This window comes from Eriocheir sinensis, chromosome 36 (genome assembly GCF_024679095.1).
Source record: "Eriocheir sinensis breed Jianghai 21 chromosome 36, ASM2467909v1, whole genome shotgun sequence".
Lineage (NCBI taxonomy): Eukaryota > Metazoa > Arthropoda > Malacostraca > Decapoda > Varunidae > Eriocheir > Eriocheir sinensis.
In genome coordinates this window covers 1,072,481-1,092,852 of record NC_066544.1, presented here as the reverse complement: position 1 = coordinate 1,092,852, position 20,372 = coordinate 1,072,481, and the positions used below count along the sequence as shown (strand labels likewise).

General features: G+C 39.9%; 1 long non-coding RNA gene across 1 annotated transcript in view; it reads left to right on the top strand.

Annotated features, from left to right (window-relative positions):
* Positions 1-14,404, top strand: part of LOC127007605 (uncharacterized) — a 24,678-nt gene extending 10,274 nt beyond the window's left edge. Inside the window, exons 2-3 of the long non-coding RNA XR_007760302.1 lie at positions 12,623-12,677; positions 13,129-14,404. This is a non-coding gene — a long non-coding RNA (uncharacterized LOC127007605). The remainder of the gene's footprint in view (positions 1-12,622; positions 12,678-13,128) is intronic.
* Positions 14,405-20,372: the final 5,968 nt, after the last annotated feature.

Below are 20,372 nucleotides of genomic sequence, written 5' to 3'. Positions count from 1 at the left end.
ATGATAAAACGTGATAATAATGATAATATAATAATAATAATAACAATTATAACAATAATAATAACTAATAATAATAATAATAATAATAATAATAATAATAATAATAATAATAATAATAATAATAATAATAATAATAATAAAATTAATAATAGTAAATCGACATACTGTGGTATGTCCTAAACACTAAATATTATTTCTTATCTATTTCATAATAAATTTGGAAATACCATTTTGAATATCTAATTAATCCTCTCTCTCTCTCTCTCTCTCTCTCTCTCTCTCTCTCTCTCTCTCTCTCTCTCTCTTTTACACACACACACACACACACACACACACACACACTCGCGCGCGAGTGTGCTCACCCAGTAACATCCTTTTGTTTAAATATTTTCCTCGTGGCTGTTAAAGTAGGCACCTCCGCATCTCCTCTTCCTCCTTCCTCTCGACCTCCTGCACTTCCTCCTCCTTCTCCTCCTCCTCCACCTTGTCCTTCTCCTCCTCCTCCACCTTGTCCTTCTCCTCCTCCTCCTCCTCCTCCTTTCTATTTCTTCTACTTCTCCTCCTCCTTCTCAGCCTTCTCGTCCTCTTTATTTTACCTTCAACACAACAACGATCACCATAACCTCCATCACTACCACCACCATAACATCCTCTTCCTCCTCAAACTCCTTTTTATACCACAAACCCAACACATTATCATCACCATCATCACATCTACCTCCTTCTTCTCCTCCTCTTCATACCATTACTACCAAAGAGTAGAGAGAGTTATTGCATTTTAGCATCATAAGGAAACATGTTTATGTGTGTTTATGTCTATGATTTATGGCCAGACATGTTAACCACTGCCATATGTAAGCATTGTTAAGAAAGATAACTAATTTCAAGTATTTTATTAAATGAACAAAAAGTCCGCCGCCATGTTGCCTCTCTTTCATTCACACCCGACCTCTCCTGAGAGACGGACGTGACCTCACCCCGCTGCGCTCCACAGCCTCGCTTACCCCCGCTTCACACCTTGTCAACCCTGTGTTTTCGTTGTGCTCTTGGGATTGCGTTTGCTTTTACGTGCGTTTGTGTGTTCTCGCTTGTGGACTTTGTGTGTTGCCTGTAATTTCCCGACACGTGTTTAGTGTGTATTCGCTTGTGGTTTCTGCGAGTGTGTCTGCCTGTGGTTGCCTCTGTGATTTGTGTTTCCGGTGTTTTTGCGTGTGATCTGGCTGTTTCCGAGTGTTCTGCGTGGGTTTCAGAGTGATTCAAGTGTGTTATGTTTCCGGTGTTTTTGCATGTGATTTGGCTGCTTCCGAGTGTACTATGTGGGTTTCAAAGTGTTTTGAGTGTGCTGTTATGTTTCCGGTGTTTTTGCGTGTGATTTGGCTGTTTTCGAGTGTTCTGCGTGGGTTTCAGAGTGTTTCAAGTGTGTTGTGTTTCCAGTGCTTTTGCGTGTGATTTGGTTGTTTCCGAGTGCTCTACGTGGGTTTCAGAGTGTTTTGAGCGTGCTGTTGTGTTTCCGGTGTTTTTGCGAGTGACTTGAGGGTGTTTAATCGTGCTTATGCTTGAGTTTCTGAGTGTTTCGTGTGTTCCGAGTGTGTTGTTGTGTTCCCGAGTGTTTCACGCGTGATTTGGGTGTGTCGACAACTCACCCTTTGAATTCCCTGAGGATTCAGTCTGCTCCTCCTTACTACACCCTCTTTAAATCCCCTAGAGGATTAACACTTCCTACACCCCTCTCCCTCACCTCACCTAAGGCCCCCCACCCTCGCTCACCTCACATCCCTTTTGCTCCTCCTCACTATAAATCACCTAGAGGATTAGCCCATCTTACTCCTCCCTCACCTCCATATATTTATAAACCCTCCCCCCCCCCTCACTCACCTTACCTCACATCCTATTTACCCATCCCTTCACCCACCTTACCTCGCCTCTTTCTTAACCCTTCTTGATCTCACACACCTTACTCACCTCACATCCCTTCCTACTCCTCCTCTCTCCCACTTTACCTCCTTTCCCAAACTCCCTCTCACTCACCTCACCTATTTCCTAACCCTCCTTGATCTCACACACCTCACTCACCGCCTCTCTTTCCTCCTCTTTACTCACCTCACATCCCTTCCTGCTCCTCCTCTCTCTCACTTTTCCTCCATTACTAAACTACCTCTCATACACCTCACCCCCTTTCCTAATCCCCTTCACTCTGTGTTTTTAACTCTTTCATTTCAGCTAAGATGGCGCCTAAGAAGTGCAGTACTTGTAACGGTAGCTTCTCAGCTCACTTTTTTACAGGGCGTTCTGCTGTCTGTCGACTGTGTCTCTCCAGACAGCATCTCGAGACAAGACTGCAGTTGCAGGAAGAGAAGATGGAAGAAGGCCAGAATAAAATAATAGAGCTTTCCCTCACCAGGCAGCATCTCAAGACAAGACTGCAGAAGCAAGAAGAGAAGATTGAAGCAGGTCAGAATAAAATAATATAGCTTTCTCGCACTGTTGCCTCCTTGCAGGAATTCATCCAGGCTAACGTTGCTGTGGTGCCAAACCCTTCTCCAACCGCCCCCTTGCCCTCAGCGGTACCGTCGACACCAGCGGACAACACCACGCAACGGGAGGATGCTAGTGGCACCGCCCATGATGGCTTCACCGTCGTGAATGGAGGAGCCAAACCAGCCAGACAAGCGATTTATCCTGTTCATTGCTTCAACAGGTTTGCCATTCTGGAGGAGGAGGACGAGCAGGAGAGCACCTTCCTGGTGGGTGACTCCATGATTCGCCAGCAGGTCGTTGAGTTCTGCGGCAGAGTTCCTCGTCGAAGACGGAACTATTGCTATCCTGGTGCTGGGATCGACGATATAACTGCTGCTCTTCAGGAGATCTCCCCCCAGGCTACTAATGATTCATTGTTTGTTATTCACACAGGTACGAACGACGTCACCACGACTCGGTCTGAGGAACTCCTGGAGAAGTACCGTAGGCTCATCCAGCAGTATAAGTCTAAATCCCCTAACATTTTGATTTCAGGAGTTCTACCACGGACTTGGGCGGAGAGCGACTTTTTCAGTAAGGCCTTCAGCCTAAACAACCGCTTACAGACTCTTTGTAGGGAGCTTGACGTGGAGTTCTTCAACGCATGGGACAATTTCTATGGACAAAGTGAGCTCTTCCACGGGGACGGATTGCACCTTTCTCCCATCGGGGCAGCCAGATTCGGAAGGCTCCTCAACGAAGCAGTACGTGTCATCCGAGCAAAAAACGAGTCACGGCCACGTCCCTCCACCCCGCCCGTGTAAATAGACGCCGTGCATCGCAACAAACCCGTAACCGTGATCCCGCAAGTACCACCATCTCTATTACCAAGCCTCTAGATAACTTAAAAATCCTTAGTTTCAATGCGCGTAGCCTAAGAAACTAATTTGATGAACTGAGATGTCTTGCTCAAACAGAAAATTTTGACATAATTGCTATAACCTAAACATTTATCGACACCACAAATATTGATTTAAGTTCCGAATACAACATAGATGGCTACAGACTCTTCAACAAAGATCGTGTAAACCGTAGAGGCGGTGGCATCGCCCTTTATGTCAAAAGCTATTTGCAACCCACTGACAAAACACCGGGAAACAGTAACGTTGAACATTTGTGCGTGCGAGTAAACATTGCAAAAGTCAATTTAAATATATCTGTCACCTACAGACCTCCCGGGCAATCACTCGATGACGACCTTGAAATGTACAGCGTCTTAAGGCAGTCACTTAATAACAACGACTCACTGATATTAGGAGACTTTAACCTCCCCCATATCGACTGGGCGACACTGTAAGGTACAGAAGGCGAGTCACATAGAATGATCGAATTTCTAGAAGAAAATTATCTAAGCCAAATGGTTTCTGAGCCAACTCGACAAAATAATATACTCGACCTTGTTATAACGACCCAAGATAACCTAGTCAGTAATGTCACGGTAGGAGAACACCTCGGTTCTTGCGATCATAAATTAGTGCGCGTCGACATTAGAGCTCAATCATCAGTGACTGAAAATAAAGTAAAGGTGCCCAATTTCAAAAGAGCTAACTTCGTAGAAATCCGACAAAAACTAACAGAAATACAACTATCAGATGACGGCAACGTAGAGGAAGCCTGGCTAAGCTTTAAAAATCACTTACTCACTCAGCAGAACACATTCGTCCCCTTGTGCGAGAAGCGAATTAACACTAATAAAAGCCCACCGTGGTTTAATAGCGAAATTAAACAATCAGTCAATGAGAGAAAATTGTTTTACAGGTTAAAGAAAGAACAAAGCACGCCCGAAAACATTAGACTTTATAATGATGCCAGGCGACGAGTAAAAAGACTAGTAGGTCAGGCAGTGCGTAGATATGAATAAAATATTGCAGCCAACTGTAAAAATAATCCGAAATCTTTCTTCAGATACATAAACAACAGAAAGGCGATCAAAAGTGGTATTGGACCTTTAACAAACAGCGACGGTGCACTAGTGACTGACACCCAACACATTGCAAACCTCTTAAACAATTACTTTTCCTCGGTGTTTAATACTAACAGTCTTCCTCTCGCTACCACCAACACCAGTACTATTGTAAATTTCGAGCATGCACTGCCTAATTTTGAAATAACAACCGATGAAGTCCTTAAAGCTCTCCATTCACTTAAAACAAATAAAAGTCCCGGATCCGACAAAGTATATCCTATACTGCTTAAAGAAACAAAGAGCGAAATACTCTCCTCCCTCACTACCGTATTCAATATGTCCTTGCGACAAGGCATCGTTCCTTCGGATTGGAAAAAGGCTAACGTGACACCGATTTTTAAGAAAGGAGACGAAAAAATACCAGGTAACTACCGACCCATTAGTCTAACTTCAATTGTAGGTAAGCTACTCGAGAGCATAATTAGAGACAAAATTGTGAGTCACCTCGAAAGCCACTCATTAATTGGGGATTCACAACATGGCTTCCGTAACAAAAGATCCTGCCTGTCAAACCTACTGACCTTTTATAACGATCTCTTCTCAATTTATGACGTAACCAAATCAGTGGACGTAGTCTATCTTGATTTCCAGAAAGCGTTTGATAAAGTCCCACAACATAAATTATTTTATAAATTAAAGCAAATAGGCATTGACGGTCAAGTAAACCAATGGATCGCGAATTGGTTGAGCAACAGACAACAAAGAGTTGTGATTGACGGATTTAACTCAGAGTGGGTGCCAGTCACTTGTGGCGTCCCTCAGGGCTCGGTTCTTGGCCCAGTGCTCTTCATTATTTACATCAACGACGTGGATGTTGGACTCAGTAATCGCATTAGTAAATTTGCAGACGACACAAAGATTGGTAACTCGGTTCTCACTGACGAAGACAGGCAAAGCCTCCAAGAGGATTTGCACAAAATTTCAGCTAGGTCGGAAAAAATGGGAGATGCCCTTTAACGTAGACAAGTGCCAGGTCCTTCAAGTTGGAACAAAAAATAAGAAGTTCGATTACGAAATACGCGGCGTTAAACTCACAAGCGTTCAATGCGTTAAGGACCTGGGGATTAAAATCGCGTCAAACCTCAAATTCTCACATCAATGCATCGATGCAGCAAATAAAGCGAACAGAATGTTGGGCTTCATTAAAATAAACTTTTTATTCAAGAATAAAGATACATAAGAACATAAGAACATAAGAACGCAGGAGTCTGCAAGAGGCCGGTAGGCCTGTACGAGGCAGCTCCTTTGACCCTAAGCTCCCGTGTATCTAACCCCACCTAATATCGCTGTCCATGAATTTATCTAGTCTATTTTTGAATGTGACAATTGTATTGGCACTCACCACATGACTGCTAAGCCTATTCCACTCATCCACCACCCTATTAGTAAACCAATTTTTGCCTATGTCCCTGTTGAATCTGAATTTATCCAGTTTAAACCCGTTACTTCGTGTCCTACCCGGTTCTCTTACCAACAAAACCTTATGAATGTCTCCCTTATTAAAGCCCTTCATCCATTTATAAACCTCGATCATGTCTCCACGCACCCTTCGCCTTTCTAGAGAATGCAAGAATGCAAGAATGCAAGATGTAATACTTCCGCTCTACAATAGATTAGTCAGACCCCACTTGGAATATGCGGTACAGTTTTGGTCTCCCCACCATGCAAAGGACATTGCTAAACTAGAATGTGTTCAGCGTCGAGCAACAAAAATGATATCTTCCTTGCGCAACAAATCCTACGAAGAAAGGCTTTCCACCCTTAACATGTTCTCTCTTGAGAAACGTCGCCTCCGAGGAAAACTGATCGAATGTTTTAAAATACTTAATGGTTTCACGAATGTAGACAGAACAAAATTGTTTATGATCGATGACACTTTGCGAACGAGGAACAATGGCACAAAACTCAAATGTAGACAAGTAAATTCAGACTGCACCAAATTTTTCTTCACCAACGTTGTAGTGCGAGAATGGAATAAGCTCCTACCATCAGTGGTCCAGTGTAACACGATTGACTCCTTTAAAAACAAGCTCGACCGTCACTTCCTTGAACTTAATATTAACTAGAGTAGAAAAGCAACGTTTTGGAGCCATCTGATTAATGTAAAATCACTTAGTTTTAAGGACAGACCACCTAGTCTGGACCATGGGGTCTGTGTGGTCTGATTTTCTATGTAAATCTATGTAAATCTTTCTATCTTCTATCGATATATTTATGCTGACTGCTCTTCTGAACTTGCTAACTGCATGCTTCCCTCCTCCCGCGGCCCCGCTGTACGCGACTTTCTACTCATGCCCATCCCTATACTTTCCAAACCCCTTATGCAAGAGTTAACCAGCATCTTCATTCTTTCATCCATTACACTGGTAAACTCATGAACAGCCTTCCTTCGTCTATATTTCCTCCTGCCTTTGACTTGAATTCTTTCAAGAGGAGTGTTTCAAGACACCTCTCCTCCCGAAATTGACCTCTCTTGTGGCCGCTCATTACTTTTGTCTTAGTGGGAACTAAGAAAATGTGACGAAAAGTCTGTAAGGTTACTGCACGTGCTTTCACCTGTGGTAGGACTGCCGGAACGCTCTCTAACTTCTCTTCCAGAGTAGGTGTGCTCGCAGGATACAATCGGCTGGAATGGGCAAGGTGGCGTTTACGAGTTCTGGGACTCATAAATTCCGTAAGTAAAGAGAGGCTTACCCTTGCGCGGCAGCAGGCGAACTCCACAGCATAACTTGAAAATTATTACAACATAATTTGACAATAACTATATTTTCAGATCGCTCATCTTGATCGTTAAAATTTAACTCCATATTTGTCTATTTTCCACTGCGTTTCCGGCAGTTAGTGTTAAGGGAACACTGTCATGTGCTTTCTTCTTTTTCAGTGTTTTAGGGACTGGTTAGGCCATGGGACTACGGCCTATAGCCTCAGCAGTACAGGTTGCTTGTAGCTGTCGTTGTTGTTAAGATATGTTCCTAGGGCAGGGGCTAGATCCTGTCAAGCTGACAGGACTTCTGGAGGAAGGTCCTTGTACACTTGAGGGTTTGGAAAGCAATATTGAGGCTGAGTGTCGCTGCCCAGCAGGTCCTCTGAAGTTGGCCAGTGTATGTAGAGTCTGGTTAGGGATGCATCGAAACTGATGCGAAGGGAGTGGAATCTTGGGCAATGAAGCAGGAAGTGTTCTGGTGTGTCAGGCTGTGTGGGACACCATGGGCAGTGTAGATCTTATTTCATGGTAATGTTTTGGCCAGATGGAGCCTATCAAACCCCGAAATAGGCAAATTTGGCACAGCAAATTCCAAGATTGCCCATCGAACGTGGCATCCCCGTGTAATACTTCCCTCGGTAGCTCACCGAAAGTTGCTCGCCGAAGGTCTGGGTCCCGGAGCAAAATCGTCTCCATGTAATAGCAGCTCTACTGTAAATAAAATGTTACTGTATTTTTGTAGCCCTTACCTTTGGGTCCATTTTTGTTATTTCATTCTTGATTGTTGGATAATGACACTAAAACCCTTCTATTATCAAGCTTTGAATAATCTTACCGTGTCATATCCTTGGTAACGTGATCCGAGTTCAAGTTGTTATGGAGACTAGGTCCGGGAATAAAACAAGGGAAAAAAACTATCTTACATTTATTTTACAAGACATACGACGACGTCATATTAATATTATCATGGCAAATATACGCAATAAAAATTGTTAGCTATAGCCTAGAAAAGTCACACAAACTCAAATCATACCACAAGCAGTGGTTCTCCATCTCACTTCTTAACACCAAAACAAAGTAATCACTACATAAGTGGTCCTACCACACGTTTCCTACACTAGAAATCTCCAGCCCGATAATTTGTATAGTCAAGCCTTGCCTTTAGAGTCCACCATGGTTAAGGTTATCAAAACAGCCATATGGGCTGGTTGAGTCTGCTTCTGCTTGCTGTAGGAATGGATGGATTTCTGCTTAATTTTGATGGGGGGGGGGGGGGGGGCTACGAGGGGTCCTCCTGCGCATATGGTTCGTCCAATAGCTTTGAAGTTTTAGTATGTTATTTGTAGGTGTAAAGGTACGATATTCTGTGAATATCATTAAATTCGGGTGAAGTTTAGGAGAGACTCAAACAAAGCGTATTTTTTTTTCTTTTTGTTTCACACTTTATTTTTCAGTTAATCTCTTTGAAAAAATATCATAGAAACTTTGTTTACCTATCTACATTTCCCAGCTAGAATTTTTTTGATTTTTTATTTTGTCTTCGAAAAAGTAAAATTACATTTTTTTGTGACTAATGATTTTCTCCACTCTGTGTCCCGTTCTCTTTTGACATTTTTTCAAATTTTATAGCTGGCAAAAATTGTCCTTTAGTTGTAGTTTTAAATGATACCTAACAAAAGTCGGTCAGACGTTTTACCGATTGTGAATTTTTTTGAAGTGTAAAATACTACTTTTCGAGATATTGGCTCCTAAAGATTTTTTTCCATTTCTTCCTGTCTTGCCATTTGTGTTTATCTGATTAGCATGAAATTTTCACATATTATTGTGTCTACCTTGTTGACTTACTGGAGAATGATAAGGAGTCTGGTCCCCCTTTACAAAAAAAGTTTTAATTAATCAATGGTGAGGGTGCAGGTCAAGGTGTTCCTACATGACCGTACTGGACAATTCTGTCTCTCGAACAGTGTTTGTAGCTTTTTCTGGTTGCTTGTAAAATCATTTGTAAGGAGGGAAAATTGCAACGCACCTCACTCGTTTGTGTCGTGCGAGGTACTGCTGTGCCGAGCGGCTCGCCGCTTCCTCCCTTCTCCCAGCCCAGCGGGCTGCGCGGAATGTGAGGATCACATGTGGCACAATTTACTGAGAAGAAAATATTCTAATGCAATTTTACGTATATACAAGCATTGAATGATACTGCATATGTTGACACGTTTGTCTGGCTATGACGCAACAGCGCGGAACATTTAAAAATGGTCTCCAGTGGGGAGGGGTTTTAATTTTACGAAAACAAACTCCACCACACGGCAATTTACCCTTTCAAGGGCCTTTTGAGCTAGAAACCTCTACTAATCCGATTTTTAATGTATTCCTCGAAAAATACCCCGTAGCCGCCCCCTTTAAATTACATAGTTCTACCCGACACATCTCTTTGCTTTGGAGCAGGGCAAATACACTTTTTACGCCTATTTTTTTCACATAATCACTCGCCTATATTTCTTACGACGCCCATTGCCCCGACTCGGTCTGGCAGTGACTACGCATGTTATTTACTTTTATGCTATTCGTTATAATCTCTGAAAACACACCCACTTTCACTTTTTTGCTCTGTTATTTACTTTTAAAATGTCGCCACATCCATTTCACTTTTCAGTCTATGGGAATAGGTATTGCTTTTGCCACACATTTTCTAGCCACTTCCTCTGGCTATGTGTGCTTCCACCTATCTTGTTTCGGGCACACTGACAAATGTTCATGAACCGATCATTATCTGTTTTTCCCATTGTCCCTTGTTTGTTTTCCCCTCACTATTTAATGAGCTGGCCTGTCTGCTTAGGCTTAATGTTTACGTCTGGTTTGCCTTCTCGTCGTGCCCTTTTCTTTCCCCCATTATCTATTTTCTTGTTATATTTCTGGTCAGTTTTTATGCTTTCGTTTGTCATTGCTTTCGGCTTTTCTGGGGCCTAACAGTATGTATTAAGGGTGACTTTAATCACAGTAATACTGACCGGAATAACTTTAAGGGCGGCCTACAATCAGAAAGTTTCATTGAGGTTGTTTTAAAATAACTGGTTAATAAGCCAGCAGAAGGAAATAATGTCTTAGACAGTGTTATGTAACAATGATAACACAATTACCTATAATGAAATATATATATATATATATATATATATATATATATATATATATATATATATATATATATATATATATATATATATATATATAGATAGATAGATAGATGATAGATAGATAGATAGATGATAGATAGATAGATAGATAGATAGATAAATAGATAGATAGATAGATGAATAGATAAACAGATAGATAGATAAATAGATAGATAGATAGATATAGATATAGATTTAGATAGTTAGATAGATAGATAGATATAGATATAGATATAGATATAGATAGATAGAGATAGATATATAGAGATAGAGATATAGAGAGAGAGATATATATATATATATATATATATATATATATATATATATATATATATATATATATATATATATATATATATATATATATATATATATATATATACATATATATATATATATATATATACATATATATATATATATATATATATATATATATATATATATATATATATATATATATATATATATATATATATATATATATATATATATATATATATATATATATATATATAACTATATATATATATATATATATAACTATATATATATATATATCTATAGTTATATATATATATATATCTATAGTTATATATATATATATATATATATATATATATATATATATATATATATATAACTATATATATATATATATATATATATATATATATATATATATATATAGTTATATATATATATATCTATATATATATATATATATATATATATATATATATATATATATATATATATATATATATATAGTTATAGTTATATAGTTATATAGTTATATAAATATATATATATATATATATATATATATATATATATATATATATATATATATATATATATATATATATATATATATATATATATATAGTTATATATAGTTATATATAGTTATATATATATATATATATATATATATATATATATATATATATATATATATATATATATATATATATAGTTATATATATATATATATATATAGTTATATATATATATATATATATATATATATATATATATATATATATATATATATATATATTAGGGATGTACCGATGTATCGGTATCGGTATCGGTGGTATCGGCACATTTTAAGAGTATCGGTATCGGTGTCGGCTGATTTTCTGCCGATAATACCGACACTTGAAGAAGTTTTGTACATCGCATGTCACTCTTAAAAAAAATTGTTCAATAGAAACTGGATTTTCTAAATTGTTGAAAAAAGATTAGAAAGGTGTAATTATCTAGTATCATGATACTTTGGAATTTCCCTCGATTTAATTTTCATCACTTTAAACGATAAGATTCATATTACTTTGAATAAAAGGTATATAATACTTAGTATACAGTATAACCTTTGGTACCTCGGACGCGTACAATACAGGTTTAGCACTAGTAGCTTCGGCGCGGGATTGGCGGAGTCCCTCCACTCGCCTCACTTGCCTGCCTCAGTCGGTCAGACGATCGCCCTGCAACGGGGCACGCTGCCAAGGTCTGGGGATTTCTTCAGTCTTCTGCCTAAATATACGGCAATTAAGATAAAGCCAACCTAGCTGAGGCAACTAGACCTCACGAGGCGCCTCCTCCCTCGCCTCTTGTCGAAACCCTTGGGGGGGGGAGTTAACACTTCCCTTCTACATATATTGGAACAACGAGTAATGGGTCTTTTTTTTCTTAACATTTGATATTGCCCTTTAGCTGCTGGAATTGTTGTATAAAAAAAATCAGTGCACAGGTATCGGTATCGGTATCGGTCAAATCTTGGGGTATCGGTATCGGTATCGGTCAAAATTTTGGTTTCGCTACATCCCTAATATATATATATATATATATATATATATATATATATATATATATATATATATATATATATATATATATATATATATATAGTTATATATATATATATATATATATATATATATATATATATATATATATATATATATATATATATATATATATATATATATATATATATATATATATATATATATATATATATATATATATATATATATATATATATATATATATATATATATATATATATATATTACATCTTCAGACTAAATTTAGTCTGAAGATGTTATTAATATATGTATATATATATATATATATATATATATATATATATATATATATATATATATATATATATATATATATATATATATATATATATATATATATATATTGGTTAGTTCATCATTACCTCCGTTCCACATGTATTTTTTCCTCCAACAGGTGTGGATGCGAGATGTGCCGCCACTCGACTACTAAGCGACGCCTTGGGTCAAGGGTAAATCGCGCACTTGGGCTGCCTGTCGTAGTTATATTATAATTAAAGTCTATATCCATTAGCATATGTTATGGTAAAATAAAATTTTAGCCTCGGGGATACTGTTGTCACAATCATTTCAACACTCATGTTTCAAGCATTTCACACAAATGTTCAATATATATATATATATAAATATATATATATATATATATATATATATATATATATATATATATATATATATATATATATATATATATATATATATATGTATATATATATATATATATATATATATATATATATATATATATATATATATATATTGTATAATTGATGGGCTCAGTATGTTGACACTGAGATTGCCTCTTCCCCCTCCTTTTCCTCCTCCTCCTCCATCTCCTCCTGTTCCTCCTCCTCCTCCTCCTCCTCCTCCTCCATGTGTTGAGACAGTTGCATTCTCCGACAGGGAGTTGTGTTGGCCATGGTTGTGGCATTTATGCTCAGTGCTCAGGCATCCACGGCGTCCTTCCAATACAGCGGCGGTGGTGGTCAAAACAGCGTCGGAATGTTCCCAGGGAAAGCTACCTGGGGCCCCAGCCCGCTGGCTGGTGGCTCTCTTAGCGCCGGTATTGAGTCACCCGACGGGTCGCCGCCTCATAAGGTGCTGCCGGTTGTCAGACCGGAGGGCGCCAAGGTCGTGGCCACTTCTGTCGCAGTGGATGAAGTGAAGGTTGGCTACCCTTCCCTTTCCGCCGTCCCCCAGATCCCCTCCCGCCGCCCGTCTCCTCCCTCACCGAATCCAGGCTACACAGTGGGAGGGTCAGGGTCTCCCGTTGGCCGACTGGTGGTGCTCCCAGCCGGCATCAGCGGCGACTCCCCCTTTGTGATCACCCGCCAGCGAGGTCCCAACTTTAAGAGGATCTTTGGTTCCATCACAAAACGACTCAAATGACCGAACCTCTGTGGTCACAAGTGTTGCACTGCCCGCCGTAAACCAAGCCTCTACACTACATTCTTCATTGACCTCTAATAGCTGGCTAGTTGGAGTATTTCGGGTGGTGACACTGATTTTACATTGGGGTCACGATATAGTTTTTAGCCGCTGTTGTTCATATAGTTATTCCTCTCTTCAGTGGATTTTTTTTCTGAAAAAAATAACTATCAAGACTCTCATAGCCTATAGATTATTATAGATATATTTTTAATACCAGTCCCTAAAACCTATTAAATAATTAGAAAATACATCTATGTTGAACCGAAATTACCATTATCGAAAAGGTAAATGAACATATTCCGATCATACATTATAAATATTTAGTGAACAAGTCAATTACAATCGTATTGTTAGATGTTAATGCACGTGGAGGATGTGGAAATATTATAATTCTTCCATCAACTGTGTTTTTATCGTATTTCCGTTACATTCTCGAAACATAAAGGCATCTGAGGCGACATATTCTGCGACTAGGAAACCTTGTTTCCTATAGACCAAATCAGGTATAGTGGTTGAGTGATAGGTGTGTAGGTTTAGGATACTACAGAGTGTAATACAAATGTGGCAAAAGAAACTTATGTGTGGATAGTAGCAAGCGTGGCAGTAATACTCTTTTCCAAGCTACAGTCAGAATTCATTTAAAAGGAAGAAGTATGGGAGGAGGAAGACTCACAGAACAAAAACAATCACCTGTAAATGAAATTTGTTCGACTTTAAGAGGTGTAGGTATACGTCAACTTCCTTAATACTTTGTTATTGTTTTTTTTTCCTATTCGTAGAACTATTTTGATAAGTGTGTGTGTGTGTGTGTGTGTGTGTGTGTGTGTGTGTGTGTGTGTGTGTTAAAAGGATAAATATTTTAGATTGTACTATACACACACACACACACACACACACACACACACATATATATATATATATATATATATATATATATATATATATATATATATATATATATATATATATATATATATATATATATATATGCAGGCATGCGGATATACATAACACGAAAGGTCTGTTGAGGACTGAAGAGAGAGAGAGAGAGAGAGAGAGAGAGAGAGAGAGAGAGAGAGAGAGAGAGAGAGAGAGAGAGAGAGAGAATTTAAGGTGGGTGAGACGGCTTGTGCAGAGGCTTAACGTGGAGGGGAGAATGTAGAAATGAAGGAACCAAATGAGGAGGAGGAGAGGGAGGAGGAACCTTGAGACGTCACGTCACGCCGTTCTTTCCGGCGTGAATAATAATGTCACTATTGTGTTGCTCAAATATGCAATAGCAAAAAGGCTGCATAAATTTCTCTCTCTCTCTCTCTCTCTCTCTCTCTCTCTTGCCCCCTGTAGAATTCAAGTGAACAGAATGAAGACGGGATACTCGTACATTGTGTGTGGTGGACCAGAGGAGGAAGTAGCTTCAAAAATATGGATGCAAGGGGCAAGACTGGGTCAAGCGAATCGCCTAAAGTACCAGGTAGTGCAGATTGAGGCAAGTGGTGACACTGACCGATAAATGAGTAGCAAGATTCAGGCAGGATGTAAAATTGGCAGGATGTAGCAGTTGTACTCGGGCATATGAAAATTTTCGTGGTGAAAGGCAAGATAAAATTATACAATGATGACGTATGGATTGAAAGTCATTCAAGTGAAGAGGACAACTGAGCAAAGGCGGCTGGATGTGGCAGAAATGAGGATGCTGAGATGGGCGTGTGAAGTTACGAGGGGGGACAGGATTAGGAAAAATGCATATGGTGACCAGTAGAAATTGGAGATAAGTCTGTCCACTCGAGAACTTAGATGTGGCACCTGCTCATTGTTAGTTTGTGATTGCGTGAAGATCAACTTTATATTTTCAGTGATATATTTGAATGTTTGTGTATACAAAAAAACCTCAAGTCTTTTTATATGAACCGTAAACGTGCCGATTTTCATCGCTAACCTACCATATAAGCACAAGAAAGAACAACTTGTATACAAATAGTATAGTCTGATCATACTCGAACGATTCATAGCCTTTCAGATACCCATATTTCATCTCATTCAGATACATAAAGTGACATCCGACTCTTCAAGTGTCTATACATAAGGAATTTTGATGTGTTGCATGTAAACAGCATGGGTAGCCTAATATTCTTAATAGCCTAGCATCACATTCAACAGTTATTATTTACTATTTCATGTTATTTCGATTATTAATCATTATTTACATACAGTAAATTATTAAGATATCCTTTATATGCACTTGCAGAGCCCACCTGGGGCCGTACTTATAATAAGAAGTTATGGGTGTCATACGGAGGAGACGTTTTCTGTCATTGGCTGGAGTATGTAGGAAGACACCTACCGAACGGGCGCAAGCCGCGCCCGGTGAGGTATATATGGGAAGTAAGGAGGGGGCTGAAGCCCACCAAAGACCCTTCCCATTACCTCACTAACCGTTTCCCTATTGTCTCATGAACACCAGAGAGTAGTTCAGTATGCTCTCTAAAGACTAATCCTCTTCTACTCACACCACACTACATTCACACAACACACACCTTTTCCCAAAATTCAAAATTCAAAAGGCGTTCAATAACCATGCCTCGGAGTGCCCGCCTGGGGGGGATCACAAATTCCCCCGGAGAGGACTCCCCTTCTGGCTGCCGACCTAAGAGGTGTCTTGATAACTCCTCGAGCCGTTTTCTTCTCAATTTCTGCAACATTCGCGGTTTTCTTTCTAATTTTCATTCTATGGAACACCATCTCTCCTCCTCTAAACCTCACCTTCTCTTTCTCACCGAAACACAGGTTTCGGAGGCTACTGACAGCAATCTCTGTACCCTTCTACTATCTCTATCCTAAATTTAAATCCAAAGCTGGATGTTGCGCCTACGTGCGCAACGACATCATTTGCTCTCGTGCCCACGACCTTGACTCCTCAGAATTTTCCACCATCTGGCTAAGACTTCATTGTCATTCTACTACTAAATACATCTGTGCTGTTTATCTCTCACCTAACTCTACTAACTATGTAAAATTCTTTGACTACTTGAATTCTAAAGCGAAGCACATCTTGACCCACTCTCCCTTCGCTGAAATCTCCATCTTAGGAGATTTCAATGTTCACCACCAGCTTTGGCTTCCATCCTCCTTCACTGACCAGCCTGGTGAACAAGCCTACAAATTTGTTCTCCTCAATAACCTAGAGCAGTTGGTTCAGCACCCTACACGTATTCCCGAACGTCTTGGAGACCGGCCCAACATACTAGATCTCTTCCTTACCTCTAACCCTTCTACTTACTCTGTCAAACTGTTCTCTCCATTGGGCTCCTCTGATCACAACCATATTTCAGTATCCTGTCCTTTCGCTCCTGTACATCCTCTGGACCCACCGAAGAGGCGTTGCTTCTGGCATCTTGCTTCAGCTCGTTGGGACGACATCAGGATGTACTTTTCCGATTTCCCGTGGAAAGATTACTGCTTTCAGGATAGAGACCCCTCTGAGTGTGCTCAGCGCATCACAGAGGTGATTGTCTCTGGAATGGAGGCATACATTCCACGTACTTTCTCTACTTCTCATGCTAAAAAGCCTTGGTTTAATAACGCTTGTTCTCGTGCTGTCAAAGATAGAGAGGCAGCTCACAAAAGGTACCAGAACCTTCGAACTCCCGCTAACCATGAACTTTACATTTCTGCCCGGAATCGTGCCAAATCTATTCTCCGACTTTCCAAAAACTCCTTCATCAATAGAAAATGCCAAAACCTTGCTTTCTTTAATTATTCCCGTGACTTCTGGCATCTAGCCAAAAACATCTCCTCCAACTTCACTTCTTCATCTTTCCCTCCTCTCCTTAGTCCTGACAGCAGCACCGCCGTCACATCTATTCTCTCAAACTTTCTCTAAAAACTCCACTCTGGACGATTCTGGGCATATTCCTCCTACTCATCCCCCCTCTGACTCCTTTATGCCTGTTATTACGATTCTTAAGAACGATGTTTTTTATGCCCTCTCTGGCCTCAATCCTCAGAAGGCTTATGGACCTGATGGAGTGACTCCTATTGTCTTTAAAAACTGTGCTTCCATGCTGACACCCTGCCTGGTCAAACTCTTTCGCCTCTGCCTGTCAAGATCTACCTTTCCTTCCTGCTGGAAGTATGCCTTCATACAGCCTGTGCCTAAAAAGGGTGACCGTTCCAATCCCTCAAACTACCGTCCTATAGCTTTGTTTTTCTTGTCTATCTAAAACTTTTGAATCAATCCTTAACCGGAAGATTCAAAAGCAGCTTTCCTCTTCTGACCTTCTATCTGATCACCAGTATGTGTTCCGCAAGGGGCGTTCTACTGGTAATCTCCTTGCCTTCCTAACTGATTCTTGGTCATCCTCTCTTAGCCATTTCGGTGAAACCTTTGCTATTGCGCTGGACATATCAAAAGCCTTTGATAGGGTCTGGCGCAAATCTTTGCTTTTCAAACTACCCTCCTACGGTTTCTATCCTTCTCTCTGTACCTTTATCTCCAGTTTCCTCTCTGACCGTTCTATTTCTGCTGTGGCAGACGGTCACTGTTCTTCCCCTAAACTTATTAATAGTGGTGTTCCTCAGGGTTCTGTCCTATCTCCCACTCTTTTTCTTTTGTTCATTGATGATCTTCTTTGAAAACGAACTGTCATAGCCATTCTTACGCCGATGACTCTACTGCATTACTCAACTTCTTTTAATAGAATATTAAGACCCACCCAACAGAAACTAAATGATTCCAGGCTGGAGGCGGCAGAACGCTTAGCCTCAGACCTTACTATTATTTCCGGTTGGGGCAAGAAGAACTTGGTGTCCTTAAACGCCTCAAAAACACAGTTTCTCCACCTATCCACTCGACACAATCTTCCAAACAACTATCCCCTATTCTTTGACAACACTCAGCTATCACCTTCTTCAACACTAAACATCCTCGGTCTATCCTTAACTCAAAATCTCAACTGGAAACTTCATATCTCTTCTCTTACTAAATCAGCTTCTTCGAGGCTGGGCGTTCTGTTCTGTCTCCGCCAGTTCTTCTCCCCCGCACAGTTGCTATCCATTTACAGGGGCCTTGTCCGCCCTCGTATGGAGTATGCATCTCACGTGTGGGGGGGCTCCACTCACACAGCTCTCTTGGAGAGGGTGGAGTCTAAGGCTCTTCGTCTCATCAGCTCTCCTCCTCTTACTGATAGTCTTTACCTCTTAAATTTCGCCGCCATGTTGCCTCTCTTTCTATCTTCTATCGATATTTTCATGTTGACTGCTCTTCTGAACTTGCTAACTGCATGCCTCCCCCCCTCCCGCGGCCTCGCCACACACGACTTTCTACTCAAGCTCATCCCTTTACTGTCCAAATCCCTTCCGCAAGAGTTAACCTGCATCTTCACTCTTTCACCCCTCACGCTGGTAAACTCTGGAACAATCTTCCTTCATCTGTATTTCCTCCTGCCTACGACCTGAACTCTTTCAAGAGGAGGGTATCAGGACACCTCTCTTCCCAAAACTGACATATCTTTCGAACACTCCTCTAACTCTTTTTAGGAGCAGTAAGTAGCGGGCTTTTTTTTTTAACATTTGTTACCTTTTTTTATGCCCTTGAACTGACTCCTCTGCTGTAAAAAAAAAAAATCGTATGGGACTCATAAAATTAGTCATAATTATTATCCTAGCGTCCAGCCCAGTGTCCGAAATATTGCACGATCATTATCTTTTAAAATACATGGTAATTCGTGAGATAACGATTGAAATATATGTTTAATAGGTTGTTTATATTATAGGGGCTATATAAATTAAAATATATTGTGTATTAATTGGAAACAGAAATTAACAGCTAAATATTGCCCCGTGATCTTGATCTTGATGTCACAAGTGTCTTGAGATTTCTCTCAAAACAGGCCGTTGTATCGTAAGAGTCCTTTTATAGAGTCCCGACATAGGCGGCCCTGTGTATAAGGCTGCTGGGCGCCATAATGTATAATCAAATTAATAAAATAAATTAAATTAATGTGTGTGTGTGTGTGTGTGTGTGTGTGTGTGTGTGTGTGTGTGTGTGTGTGTGTGTGTGTGTGTGTGTGTGTGGGGGGGGGGTAATTCACCCACGGCCTGACCACGAGCTGGACTCGTCATTGCCAGAAAGTACCCTTCCAACAAGAGCAAGGCTCATTACAGTCAATCTCTGGGCATTGCTGAGACCTCACACACCACATATCCCATCCCCCCTCGCTCAAGGTGGGACAATAACCATTCCTTTGTCAGCAGAAAAATCCCGACCGAGTGTGGCTCAAACCTCCACCTGACGGGCCATGAAGCCTGGCTCTCTGAGAAGACAAGTAGTTCATTATATAATTAAATTAATAAATTAATTAATGTGTGTGTGTGTGGGGCGGTATTTGTTTCCATGAGGGGCACTGGTTGTCCATGAGGTGGCTTCTGATTGCTGTTGGACTCAGTCAGCCGTCAGTAGAATACAGCCGGGATACTGCATCCGCCACCTCCATTTCCTTGTTCCACCGCACTCATTTCGTTTTGGGCCCTGCAAAGGCATAGAGACAAGTAATATATTAGTGATTTACGTAGAATATTATGCGCTCTTAGTGTAAATTTTATGGACATTGAACTACGCAAAGGATAATTTATTGACAACAGCATGAACCAAACTTGACCATTCTTTTACATTTAAAATGATAAAGGGGCACTGCTGGTGTGGTCAATATGCAAATATG